The sequence below is a fragment of the Hippopotamus amphibius genome, chromosome 12 (assembly GCF_030028045.1).
Source record: "Hippopotamus amphibius kiboko isolate mHipAmp2 chromosome 12, mHipAmp2.hap2, whole genome shotgun sequence".
NCBI lineage: Eukaryota > Metazoa > Chordata > Mammalia > Artiodactyla > Hippopotamidae > Hippopotamus > Hippopotamus amphibius.
In genome coordinates, this window is record NC_080197.1 from 55,038,849 (window position 1) to 55,053,479 (window position 14,631).

The 14,631-nt window shown below is 37.6% G+C and overlaps 1 pseudogene; it reads left to right on the forward strand.

Moving 5' to 3' along the window:
- The first annotated feature begins 13,927 nt into the window (after positions 1-13,927).
- On the forward strand, positions 13,928-14,372 carry LOC130833997 (zinc finger CCHC domain-containing protein 10-like; annotated as a pseudogene).
- The last annotated feature ends 259 nt before the right edge of the window (positions 14,373-14,631 follow it).

The window sequence follows — 14,631 nt, forward strand, 5'->3', positions numbered from 1 at the left end:
TCAAGGGGCAGTGTAATTTAAACACCATTTTAGTTACGGTACCACAGCCTCTTCCTAGGGCAGAATAATTCAGGTTTTTCAGCTTTAGGAGGATGTGATGTCCATCTGAATTGATTCTTTCCCTTGTGAGTCAACAGCATTTCTCAAAACGTCTTCCTGAAATTACTAGTTTTGAGGGATTTCCATAGCTGTTCTTAAGTGGGTGGAGTGGGAGTGGGGAGTTCCCTAGTCAAGGCAACTTAGAAAATGCTGGGTTAAGCAAAGATAAATAGACTTCTTTATTGTAGGAGACTTTAGCATGCTAATAAACTCTGTGAAACTTTAAGAAATATGGACACAGCATTTTCTAAGAGTGATTTTTAAGGAAAAGCACTTCTCAAGACCAGCATTCCATTTGGGGAAAAACATGCAGTATTATAACTCAGCTATAATGCCTAGTTTATCCCATAAATAAGAAACAGAGTGAGCTGGGATTAATAGTGGTGACCTTGGCTCTTGTGAATAATGTCTGGTTTTTGCTTACTGCCGTATTACGAGTTGTGAATGCAATTAGGTCTTTGAAGACTGGATCAGAATTGGATGAATCTTTTGTATTTATTAATACAAACCTTAGATACCTGGGTGATGTTAGCGATGGCAGTGGTGGTGATGGTGTTTTACTTCCATACTAGTCAGAAGAAAACAGCAACAAAAAATAGAAACTTTTAAAAATGGTTAGAATCAAAGAAAAGTGATGAAATCTTTTTATATACGTCTTCTTGAGAAGCCAAGAATTCACACAAATGACGGAATAGCTTCTGAATTTATAAACTTCTGGAGGGCAAAGAATATTCTTACTCGTATTTGTACATCCTATGGTGCTTGTCCTGGTCCCTTGTATTTACTAGGTAATTGACGATGCTTTTAACTGAATTAAAACATCTTATCAGAAATTCAGTGATCACACATCATGTTGTTGGAATGCTCTGCTCTATTTACAAAGATGAAAAACTAAAATTAAATTTTCTCTAAAATATTTTGAGTTTAAATTTCAGAAATAAAAATGAAAGCATTTTGAAAGATTTTCTTTTAAATTTGAAATTTACGAAACTAATTTTAATGAAATAATATTACATTTTATTTTTTTGTTTATAAATGTTTTTGTCCCATCAGCATGAGTCATAATCCTAAATATTCTGGTTATTCTAAACAGACATAATCCTATCTCATTCTTTCTTGTAAAGTCATAGTTGCCCATTGACTGACATGGTTGCTTTCCATTCTGTCTTTCATGAATGCTTTGTCAAGGGCTCTCTCCAAATAGCCCTTAAAGTTAATAGGTTGCTTGTGTTCTTCTAGCTTCTCTGTAACAGAACTGGGTAACTGCAATATAATCCATCTGCCAATTTACCCTCTGAATCTTGGGGTCATATTTACAGAGAGACTTGTGCATTTTTACGTGTGTATGTGTGTTCATATTTTTCTTTAATCCTATTGAATGGAAGCATTGGTGTTGGTCAATTATGGGATAATTATAGTCTAGTATATTGTGGTAACATTCATCATGGTATGAAGTAAGTTGCATGCTCAAAATGATGGAATACAAAATAAAGGGGATATACAACACGGAAAGTGAATACCATAATTGTTTTATTGAAGAACATTTTAAATGTATAAATCAGTAAAAAAAAAAATTAAACTTAATTTGAACACCAGGTACTATTTAATTGAAATTGAGAAAGATGAACACTGAGGATGATTGAAGAAGTAGATACTGAGACAGAAATGCCATTTTAGCACCATGAAGCTCCTCAAGAAAATAAGAGAAAATCAAAAAATGAAAGAAAAATGAGTGTAGTTATTATTGTATTTATTTAGAATTCAGGACTAGATGGTATTTATTATTTTATTCTACTACTTTGGGATTTCTACAGCCACTTATTTCTTCATGTGTAGTTCTAAGGTCTCATTTTTTAAAGTTATTACTGTTTTTCAACCTGTTTTACTTAAAGCTGAAATAACAGAAAGGCTGGGAAAATTCCTTCTTACACATTTTTGGGTCCCTGGATCACATAATACAATAAAAAAAAATTATTTCAAGTATTATGTAGATGTGTAATTTTTTTCTTGGCTAATTTTTTTCAAGAAAGTAAGCTTCAGTGGCCTGGCTACAAAACGATATTTCATTCTTATGAACCATACCCTGCAGTTATGTTCTAACCTTGTGTTGAGTGTGACTCCACACAGGAAAGATAGCAGGGATTCTTTTAAATTTAATTTTCCAAGACCTAAGAAAGAGATGGTACTATAATCTTCCCTTTTCAAGTCACATAAATTTCCAGTAACTGTTTTCTTGAATTAGTACATATGAGTTCACTTCAGAAAAATAAAATTATTTTGAAGGGTGGAAATGACTCCTTTTCCAATAAAAGAGGTTCAAGAAAAACCAACAAAGGAATTCTTTGCTCCAGTCCCACTCCAGTAAAGTCCACTCCTGATGACTATCCCAGCTAATGACTGTGTCTGATATTTGTGAGGTACTTTGTTTTCAAAGTCTGGTCTTTTATTTCATGAGAACTGCACTACGAGTGCGTGGAGAAGATCAGAATAAGAGAAAGCGAGGTCCTGAGACATGAAATGACTGGTAGAAGGCCACACAACTAACTGATGACAAGACCTGGATTATCACCCTGGTTTAATGTCTGTGGGGTTTTTGCTTGTTTGTTTGTTTGCTTGCTTGCTTGCTTGCTTGCTTGTTTGTTGCAAGCAGAATGGCTATATTTTAAGGTAGATAATTCAATTCAGTAGTTTAAAATAATTATAATAGTTAACTGTATAATATATTATCTGTATATTATATTATCTGTATAATACCTTCTACTTTAGAGTTTGTCTTATTTAATTTTCAGCTTAACTTTAGCCATAGATGTTTTTATCATCCTCATCCCCATTTCATAGATGAGGAAACCAATGTTCAGAGATCTCATATGACCTCAGCCTAGGCTGGAGCAGAGCCAGGGTTGAATTCCTGCCCTTAAACTTCCAGTCACTTTCCATTCCCCATGCTGGCCAGTAGCTCAGCAATCCAAAAAGTGCCTGTGTTCATATTTAATGATTTGTATTTCCCACATTGGACAAAAGCACACTCCTGGGTCCTTCTGAAGGAGATATTAAATTTGGTCTATATTCCCCTAAGCCAGTATCTCTAAGTGCAGGGAGAAGTGACCCATTACTTCCACTTTCCCTGAGTTATTTATATTTCTAAGTAGCAGTGGGTCAAAGTCTGGAAGCAGGGAATACTATTTTAGCTTTGACTTTGACTTGATTTGTTTTAGATGTGTTTTGTCTCTCTACCTTACAACACCATTCTGGTTCTGTTGGGGGTTTTTGTTTGTTTGTTTGTTTTGTTTTTTCTTTAAAGTATGTCCTTTAAAATCATTGTTCTTTTTTTAAAAAGTTTTGAAACTTAATGTTCATTCCAAGAACCGAAGTTAATTCTTTTGATGTGACCAAACTGGATTAGATGTGGGCACCTCTACAAGGTAGAAACTGTCTTTATATTCCTGTTCTGTGAATTCCCAGGAAGAAGACCTGGGAATGGAACCCAGAACTGTTTGGTCTGAGGACTCACTCCTCACCACCTCATTCCATGGCTTCCCGGGAGCCCCCTCAGAGCTGAACTATCTCCCAGAATCCTTTATTAATGACTCTCACTGAAATAAACGTGAGATTTTTGACCAGCCTAAATGCTCAAAAAATGAGAGCCTAACAGAACATTCCATGCCTGTGGGGAAAGTGCTGTAATGCTGGGGACACATTGTGTTTGGATCCTTGGACCTATAAGACAGTTCACTATGTTTGAGCCTTTTCACATCCAAAGAACTCTCTGAGTATTGTTCTCGTACTTTTACTTCTTCTACAAACATTGTGCTCTTCCATGAACCTAGATCTGGCAAGATTCCGTACAGCATAGCTCCAGTGGAGAGACTGAGAAGGAACAGCTTTCATATGGTATTCTTAATTTACATTGTCATTGGCTTTGCTTAGAAATTAAAACATAAAGAAATGATTTTTTCCTGAAAATAGGCAAAATTAGAATTACTTTTTGCAGATGAGAAGTCCATAAATGCCCAGGTTAATGTAAGAGAATACTGCAAATTGGGATGTTGGGAAAGTATGGTTGTGGATCCTTGGATTAAAGTCTTGATGCTTGTTTTTGAAATCAAAGATGAAGAGTTCATGATAAAAGCATATCGTTCTCCGTCCCTAACACTACCTTTCCACTACATAAAATGTGGTTGCTATAATAAAACTTAGAAGCAAAACTCAGAAGAAAATGTAGTAGTTTAATAATTGAAAAGTGCAGGCATACCTCATTTTACTGTGCTTCACTTCATTGTGTTGTAGATATTGAGTTTTATACAAATTGGAGGTTTGTGGCAACCCGGCATCAAGCAAGTCCATTGGCACCATTTTTCCAATTGCATCTGCTCACTTAGTGTCTCTGTGTCACATACTCATAATTCTTATAATATTTCAAACTTTTTTATTATTATTAAATTTGTTATGGTGATCCATGATCAATGATCTTTGATGTTACTATTATAATTTTTTTGGGGGGGCACCCTGAACCAGACCCATATCAGGTGGGAACCAATCGATAAATGTTGTGTGTGTTTTGCCTGCTCCACCAACTAGCCACTCCCCTGTCCCTCTCCCTCTCCTCAGGCCTCCCTATTCCCTGAGACACAGTATTGAGATTAGGCCAATTAATAACCCTACAATGGCCTCTAAGTGTTCGAGTGAAAGGAGGAGTTGCACATCCCCCATTTTATTTTATAATATATTTATTTATTTATTTATTTATTTATTTATTGCATTGGGGCTTTGTTGCTGCACATGGGCTTTCTCTAGTTGCAGTGAGCAGGGGCTACTCTTTGTTGTGATGCATGGGCATCTCTTGTTGTGAAGCATAGGCTCTAGGCGTGCAGGCTTCAGTAGTTATGGCACACGGGCTCAATAGTTGTGGCTCATGGGCTGTAGAGCACAGGCTCAGTAGTTGTGCACGGGCTTAGTTGCTCCGCGGCATGTGGGATCTTCCTGGACCAGGGATTGAACCCGTGTCCCCTGCATTAGCAGGTGGATTCTTAACCACTGCGCCACCAGGAAAGTCCAACACATTCCCCCATTTTAAATCAAAAACTGGAAATGACTAAGCTTAGTGAGGAAGTCATGTCAAAAGCTGAGATAGGCCGAAAGTGAGGCCTCTTTCACCAAACAGTTAGCCTATGTGTGAATGCAAAGGAAAAGTTCTTGAAGGAAATTAAAATTGCTACTTCAGTAAACACAGGAATAATAAAAAAATTAAAAAGCTTTATTGCTCATATGGAGAAAGTTGTAGTGGTCTGGATAGAAGACCAAACACAGTATTCCCTTGAACCAAAGCCTAATCCAGAGCAAGGTCCTGACTCTCTTCAATTCTATGAAGGCTGAGAGAGGTGAGGAAGCTGCAGAATTAAAGTTTGAAGCTAGCAGAGACTGGTTCTTGAGGTTTAAGGAAAGAGGCCCCCTCCATAATGTAACACTGCAAGATGAAGCAGCAAGTGCTGATGTAGAAGCTGCAGCAAGTTATTCAGATGATCTGTTATAGGTAAGATCATTAATGAAGGTGGCTACACTAAACAGCAGATTTTCAATGTAGACAAAACAGCCTTCTATTGAAAGATGAGAGGGAAGAATCAAGATGGCGGAGTAGGAGGACGTGCGCTCACTCCCTCTTGCAAGAGCATTGGAATTACAACTAACTGCTGAACAACCATCAACAGAAAGACACTGGAAATCACCAAAAAAAACCACCCCACATCCAGAGACAAAGGAGAAGCTGCAATGAGACGCTAGGAGGGGCGCAATCACATTAAAATCAAATCCCATAAATGCTGGGTGAGTGACTCACAAGCTGGAGAACAGTTATACCACAGAAGTCCTGAGGGTTCTGAGCCACACGTCAGGCTTCCTAACCTGGGGGTCCAGCAATGGGAGGAGGAATCCCTAGAGAATCAGACTTTGAAAGCCAGCAGGATTTGATTGCAGGACCTCCACAGGACTGGGAGAAGTGGAGACTTCATTCTTGGAGGGCACACAAAAAAGTGTGCTCACCAGGACTCAGGGGGAAGGGGCAGTGACCACACAGGAGACTGAACCAGACCTACCCGCTGGTGTTGGAGAGTTGCCTGCAGAGGTGGGGGATAGCTGTGGCTCACCGAGGAGACAGGGGCACTGGCAGCAGGGGTTCTGAGAAGTGCTCATTGGTGTGAGCCCTTCCAGAGTCCACCAAAGAGCCTGTAAGCTCCAGTGCTGGGTTGCCTCAGGCCAAACGACCACCAGGGTGGGAACACAGCCCCACCCTTTGGCAGACAAGCAGATTAAAGTGTCACTGAGCTCCACCCACCAAATCAGATTAAAGTTTTACTAAGCTCCACCCACCCAGTCCAACCCACCATCAGTCCCTCCCATCAGGAAGCACCCATGAGCCTCCTAGACAGCTTCCTCCACAAGAGGGCAGACAGCAGAATCAAGCAGTATCAGCAGTATTTCATCTTGTGGAACTGAAAATCACAGCCACAGAAAGACAGAGAAAATGAAAAGGCAAAAGACTTTGTACCAGATGAAGGGACAAGATAAAATACCAGAAAAACAACTAAATGAAGAGGAGATAGGCACCCTTCCAGAAAAAGAATTCAGAATAATGATGGTGAACATGATCCATGACTTTGAGAAAAGAATGGGTGCAAAGATCAAAAAGTTGCAATAAAAGTCTACCAAAGACCTAGAAGAATTAAAGAACAAACAAACAGAGATATGCAACACAATAACTGAAATGAAAAATACACTAGAAGGAACCAATAGCAGGTGAACTGAGGCAGAAAGACGAATAAGTGACCTGGAAGACCAAATGGTGAAAATCACTGATGCAGAAAAGAATAAAGAAAAAAGAATGAAAATAACTGAACACAACCAAAGAGACCTCTGGGACAACATTAAAGACACCAACATTCGCATTATAGGGGTCCCAGAAGGAAAAGAGAGAGATAAAGGACCTGAGAAAATCCTGGAAGAGATGATGGTTGAAAACTTCCCTAACATGGGAAAGGAAATAACAACTGAAGTGCAGGAAGCGCAGAGAGTCCCAGGCAGGATAAACCCAAAGAGAAACACACCAAGGCATATAGTAGTCAAATGGAAAAAATTAAAGACAGAGAAAAGTTATTAAAAGCAACCAGGGAAAAATGACAAATAACATACAAGGGAACTCCCATCAGGTGAACAGCTGATTTCTCAGCAGAAACTCTGCAAGCCAGAAGGGAGTGTCATGATATATTTCAAGTGATGAAAGGGAAGACCCTACAACCAAGAATACTCCACCCAGCAAGGATCTCATTCAGATTTGATGGAGAAATCAAAAGCTTTACAGAGAAGCAACAGCTAAGAGAATTCAGCACCACAAAACCAGCCTTACAACAAATGCTAAAGGAACTTCTCTAAGCAGGAAACATAAGAGAAGGAAAGGACCTACAGGAACAAAAACAAAACAATTAAGAAAATGGTAATAGGAACATACATATTGATAATTACGTTGAATGTAAATGGACTAAATGCACCAACCAAAAGACAGAGACTGGCTGAATGGATACAAAAACAAGACCCACATATATGCTGTCTACAAGACACCCACTTCAGACCTAGGCAGACATACAGACTGAAAGTGAGGGGATGGAAATAGATATTCCATGCAAATGGAAATCAAAAGAAAGCTGGAGTAGCAATACTCAAATCAGATAAAATAGACTTTAAAATAAAAAATGTTACAAGAGACAAGAAAGGACACTACATGAAGATTGAAGGATCAATCCAAGAAGAAGAGATAACAATTATAAATATATATGCACCCAATATAGGAGCACCTCAATACATAAGGCTAATACAAACAACTATGAAAGAGGAAATTGACAGTAACACAATCGTAGTGGGGGACTTTAACACCCCACTTACACCAATGGACAGATCATCCACACCGAAAATTAATAGGGAAACATAGGCTTTAAATGACACAATAAATCAGCTGGATTTAATAGATATCTATAGGACATTACATCCCAAAACAGCAGATTACAGGTGCTTCTCAAGTGCACATGGAACATTCTCCAGGATAGATCACATTTTGGGTCATAAATCAAGCCTTGGTAAATTCAAGAAAATTGAAATCGTATCAAGCATCTTTTTTGACCACAACACTATGAGATTAGAAATCAATTACAGGAAAAAAACTGTAAAAAACACAAATACATGGAGGCTAAACAATATGCTACTAAATAACCAAGAGATCACTGAAGAAATCAAAGAGGAAATCAAAAAATACCTAGAGAAAAATAACAATGAAAACACAATGATCCAAAACCTATGGGATGCAGCAAAGACAGTTCTAAGAGGGAAGTTTATAGCAATACAACCCTACCTCAAGCAACAAGAAAAATCCCAAATAAACAATCTAACCTTACACCTAAAGAAACTAGAGAAAGAAGAGCAAACAAAACCCCAAGTTAGTAGACAGAGAGAAGTCATAAAGATCAGAGCAGAAATAAATGAAATAGAGAAAAAGAAAACAATAGCAAAAATCAATAAAACTAAAAGCTGGTCCTTTGAGAAGATAAATAAAATTTATTAACCTCTAGCAAGACACATCAAGAAAAAGAGGGAGAGGACTCAAATCAATAAAATTAGAAATTAAACAGGAGAAGTTACAATGGACACCACAGAAATAAAAAGCACCATAAGAGATTACTACAAGCAACTATATGCCAATAAAATGGACAACCTGGATGAAATGGACAGATTCTTAGAAAGGTATAACCTTCCAAGACTGAATCAGAAAGACATAGCAAATAGGAACAGACCAATCACAAGTAATGAAATTGAAACTGTGATTAAAAATCTCCCAACAAGCAAAAGCCCAGGACCAGATGGATTCATAGGTGAATTTTATCAAACATTTAGAGAAGAGCAAACACCCATCCTTCTCAAACTCTTCCAAAACATTGCAGAGGAAGGAACACTCCCAAACTCATTTTATGAAGCCACCATCACCCTGATACCAAAACCAGACAAAGATACTACAAAAAAAGAAAACTACAGACCAATATTGCTGATGAATTTAGATGCAAAAATCCTCAACAAAATACTAGCCAACAGAATCCAACAACACATTCAAAGGATCATACACCATGATCAAGTGGGGTTTATCCCTGGAATGCAAGGATTCTTCAATATACACAAATCAATCAATGTGATACACCATATTAACAAACTGAAGAATAAATCCACATGGTCAACTCAATAGATGCAGGAAAAGCTTTTGACAAAATTCAACACCCATTTATGATAAAAACTCTCCAGAAGGTGGGCATAGAGGGAACCTGCCTCAACATAGTAAAGGCCATATATGACAAACCCACAGCAAACATCCTTCTCAATGGTGAAAAACTGGAAGCATTCCCTCTAAGATCAGGAACAAGACATGGATGTCCACTCTCACCACTACTATTCAGCATAGTTTTGGAAGTCCTTGCCACAGCAATCAGAGAAGAAAAAGAAATCAAAGGAATCCTAATTGGAAAAGAAGAAGCCAAACTGTCACTGTTTGCAGATGACATGATACTATACATAGAAAATCTTAAAGATGCCACCAGAAAACTACTCGAGCTAATCAATGAATTGGTAAAGTTGCAGGATATAAAATTAACACACAGAAATCTCTTGCATTTCCATACACCAACAATGAAAGATCAGAAAGAGAAATTAAGGAAACAATCCCATTCACCATTGCAACAAAAAGAATAAAATACCTAGGAATAAACTTAACCAAGGAGGTAAAAGACCTGTACTCAGAAAACTATAAGACACAAATGAAAGAAATCAAAGACAACACAAACAGATGGAGGGACATACCATGTTCTTGGATTGGAAGAATCAACATTGTGAAAATGACTATACTACCAAAAGCAATTTACAGATTCAACACAATCCCAATCAAATGACCAATGGAATTTTTCACAGAACTAGAACAAGAATTTTACAATTTGTATGGAAATGCACAAGACCCTGAATAGCCAAAGCAATCTTGAGAAGGAAAGATGGAGTTGGTGGAATCAGGCTTCCTGACTTCAAAATATACTACAAGGCTACAGTGATCAAGACAGTATGGTACTGGCACAAAAACAGAAATATAGATCAATGGAACAGGATAGAAAGCCCGGAGATAAACTATGGTCAACCAATCTATGACAAAGGAGGCAAGGATATACATTGGAGAAAAGGCAGCCTCTTCAATAAGTGGTGCTGGGAAAACTGGACAGCTACATGGAAAAGAATGAAATTAGAACACTCCCTAACACCATACACAAAAACAAACTCAAAATGGATTAAAGACCTAAATGTAATGCCAGACACTATAAAACTCCTAGAGGAAAACATTGGAAGAACACACTTCGACATAAATAACAGCAAGATCTTTTTTGATCCTCCCCCTAGAATAATGGAAATAAAAATAAATAAGTGGGACCTAATGAAACTTCAAAGCTTCTGCACAGCAAAGGAAACTATAAGCAAGACGAAAAGACAACCCTCAGAATGGGAGAAAATATTTGCAAAAGAATCAACAGACAAAGGATTAATCTCTAAAATATATAAACAGTTTATCCAGCTCAATATCAAAAAACAAACAACCCAATCAAAAAATGGGCAGAAGACCTAAATAGGCATTTCTCCAAAGAAGACATACAGATGGCCAAGAGGCACATGAAAAGCTGCTCAACATCACTAATTATTAGAGAAATGCAAACCAAAACTACAATGAGGTATCACTTCACACCGGTTAGAATGGGCATCATCAGAAAATCTACAAACAATAAATGCTGGAGATGGTGTGGAGAAAAAGGAACGCTCTTGTATTGCTGGTGGGAATGTAAATTGATACAGCCACTATGGAGAACAGTATGGAGGTTCCTTGCAAAACTAAAAATAGAAGTACCATATGACCCAGCAATCCCACTACTGGGCATATACCCAGAGAACACCATCATTCAAAAAGACACATGCACTCCAATGTTCATTGCAGGACTACAATAGCCAGGACATGGAAGCAACCTAAATGTCCATCAACAGATGAATGGATAAAGAAGATGTGGTACATACATACAATGGAATATTACTCAGCTGTAAAAAGCAATGAAACTGGGACATTTTTAGAGACGTGGATGGACCTAGAGACTGTCATACAGAGTGAAGTGAGTCAGAAAGAGAAAAACAAATATTGTATATTAACACATATATGTGGACTATAGAAAAATGGTACAAATCAACTGGTTTGCAAGGCAGAAATAGAGACACAGATGTAGAGAGAACAAACATATGGATACCAAGTGGGGAAAGTGAGGAGGGTTGGGGGGGGATGAATTGGGAGATTGGGGTACCAAGTTGTACACTCTAAATATATGCAGTTTATTGTAAAAAATAAAAAATAAGAAGTTAAAAAAAAAGAAAACAAAAAACACCCCAGAAAAAAAAAAGAAAGAAAGATGAGGCCATCTAGGACTTTCATAGCTAGAGAGGAGAAGTCAATGCCTATCTTCAAAGCTTCAAAAGACAGTGTAACTCTTTCATTAGAGGCTTCTGCAGCTGGTGACTTGGAGTTGAAGCCAAAGCTCATTTACCATCCTGGAACTCCTAGGGCCTTTCATAATTATGTTAATTCTACTTTCCTGTGCTCTATAAATGGAACAACAAAGCCTGGATGACAGCACACCTGTTCACAACATACTTTACTGAATATTTTCAGTCCACCCTTGAGACCTACTCCTCAGAAAAAAAGATTACTTTCAAAATAATACTGCTTACTGACAATGCACCTGGTCTCTCCAGAGCCCTGTTGGAGATGAGATTTATGTTGTTTTCATGTCTGCTAACACAACATCCATTCTGCAGCCCGTGGATCAAGGAAAAATTTTGATTTCAAGCCTTATGACTTAAGAAATACATTTCATAAGGCTAAAGCTGTCACAGATAGTGATTCCTGTGATGGATCTGGACAAAGAAAATAGAAAACCTGGAAAGTATTCACCATTCTAGATGTCATTTGGAACAATTCGTGATTCATAGGAATAAGTTAAAATATCAACATTCACAGGAGTTTGGAAGAAGTTAATTTCAATCCTTAAGGATGACTTTGAGTGGGTTAAGACTTTAGTTAAGGAAGTAACTGCAGATGTGGTAGAAATAGCAAGAGAACTAGAATTAGAAGTGGAGCCTGAAGATGGGACTGAATTCCTGCAATCTCATGATAAAATCTGAATGGATGACAAGTTGTTTCTAATGAATGAGCAAAGAAAGTGGTTTCTTGAAATGGAATCTACTCCTGGTGAAGATGCTGTGAAGGTTGTTGGAATGACAACAAAGCACTTAGAATATTATGTAAGCTTAGTTGATAAAACAGTGGCAGGGTTTGAGAAGTGTGACTCTAATTTTGAAAGAAATTCTACTGTGGGTAACATGCTATCAAACAGCATTGCATGTTACAGAGAAATTATTCGTGAAAGAATCAATAGATACAGACAATTTCACTGTTGTCTTATCTTAAGAAATTGTCACAGCCACCCCAATCTTCAGCAACCACCACCTAATTAGTCAGCAGCTATCAATATCGAGGCAAGACCCTCCATCTGCAAAAAGATTACTACTCTCTGAAGGCTCAGATGATGTTTAGCATTTTTTAGCAATAAGATATTTTAAAATTAAGGTATGTACATTGCTTTTTTAGACATAATGCAATTGCACACTTAATAGACTACAGTATAGTGTAAATATAACTTTGATATGCACTGGGGAAAAAAAAAACATTTGTCCTACTCACTTTATTGTGATATTCACTGTAGTGCAGTGGTCTGGAACCAAATCCACAGTATCTCCAAGGTATGCTTGTATAGAAAATTGATTTGATAATAAGATATATTTAATGTTTCTTAATCTCATTCTTTGGCAAATTGATTTTCAAGAGAATAAAAGATTAAGAAAAGAATGACAACCATTATATTTGGGGGGAATATTTTTCTTTATAACTTTGGAACAAGTAACACAACTTTTCATTTTAAAAATGGATGTTCAGAGACTCAAGATAGCAGATCCCTCTTTTCCAGCTCTCTTCCTAAAGCCTCAAAGAATCTAAAACTCCAGTCCCAACTAATATGACCACGTTGTGATGCTGATACTCCAACTAGAATCTGGGGCTGGCAAGTTCTGCACACACACACCACTCCTTGATGGTAACACATTAATATTGACATTACCTCCAACATTCCTTATCCTTTTTCTCAGCCTCATTGTGTTCTTCTCATTTCTTCCTTATCCAAGTTGTACATGGCCCTTTCCAGGACTCTTTGCGCAAGTTTTTGACGATAGCGCCTCATAGCACACCCACCAACTACCTCAATGTCATCTCACAGCATCCTAAACTCTCCCATATCCTCAAAGCATTTAAGCTCCAGGGCCACCATTACCTGTTGCTATCTGTCTTATGCTGTTGTCCTTGGTGACTGTCAATACTGATTCCCAGCTCCTCTGCACCCTTCACTCTGGGACCTTTCATTTCTAGTCTTCTTCAGACACTCAGCAGTATGGCGAAGCCACTGACCTCTTCATCACTGAGATCTTTTCTTCCTTTAATACCTGAATATCAAAATGTTCCCTTTGACCACAATATCTTTTCTTTTTCATTCTTCTTTTCCTTCACTCTCTATCCCCTATCAACTCTGATCTCTGAGTCATGAAAGATTGCATCCTCCACCAGCATGACAGGCCTCAGCAGAGCTAAGATGGTGACCACATGCATGCCTGAAAACAAACTGAAGCAAATAAGCAATATATGTAAAATATCAAAAATGCTTGGAATTTGGACACTGGATTTATGAATGCACAGGAAAAAGTATACCTACATAGGCCTTTAAGAAGAACAGAATTAAAGAGATCTTTAAAAGAAAAAAATAATAATTGTTACAACAAATCATTGGAAAAACTAATGTAGAAAGACCAAGAAAAAAGGTAAGAGGATAACCAGTCCCCATAGCAATGGTAATGACAGCTCACTTAGTGATTCTTCATCAGATAGTCAAGAAACACCCACCTCATTCTCCTCAGAGGACAGTGACACCAGTGAAAGCTCCTCATCTTCAGCCACCTCCACAAGCTCTTCTTTCTCCTCTGATTCAGACTCAGATTCCAGCTCTTTCAGTAGCAGCAGCACCAGCACAGATGGCAGCTCCAAGAATAGACTACCAAACAAGAGATAGAATTGCTCCATACACATTAGACTAATGGACTATGAACACTGATGTGATTTTTAGAAGGGAATTTAGAATGTGTTAAGGCAAAATAGGTAAACTGGTCAAAATTTCTAGAGTTTAAAAGTTTCTAAATTTTTGCATTGTAAGGGCATAAAAAGTGTTAATAATGGAATATATATATATATATATATATAAATTTTAATTTTAAGGGTGAATCTTGGTTGTCTTTTTTATCTTTAAAATGTACCTTTAGAACTTAAAACTG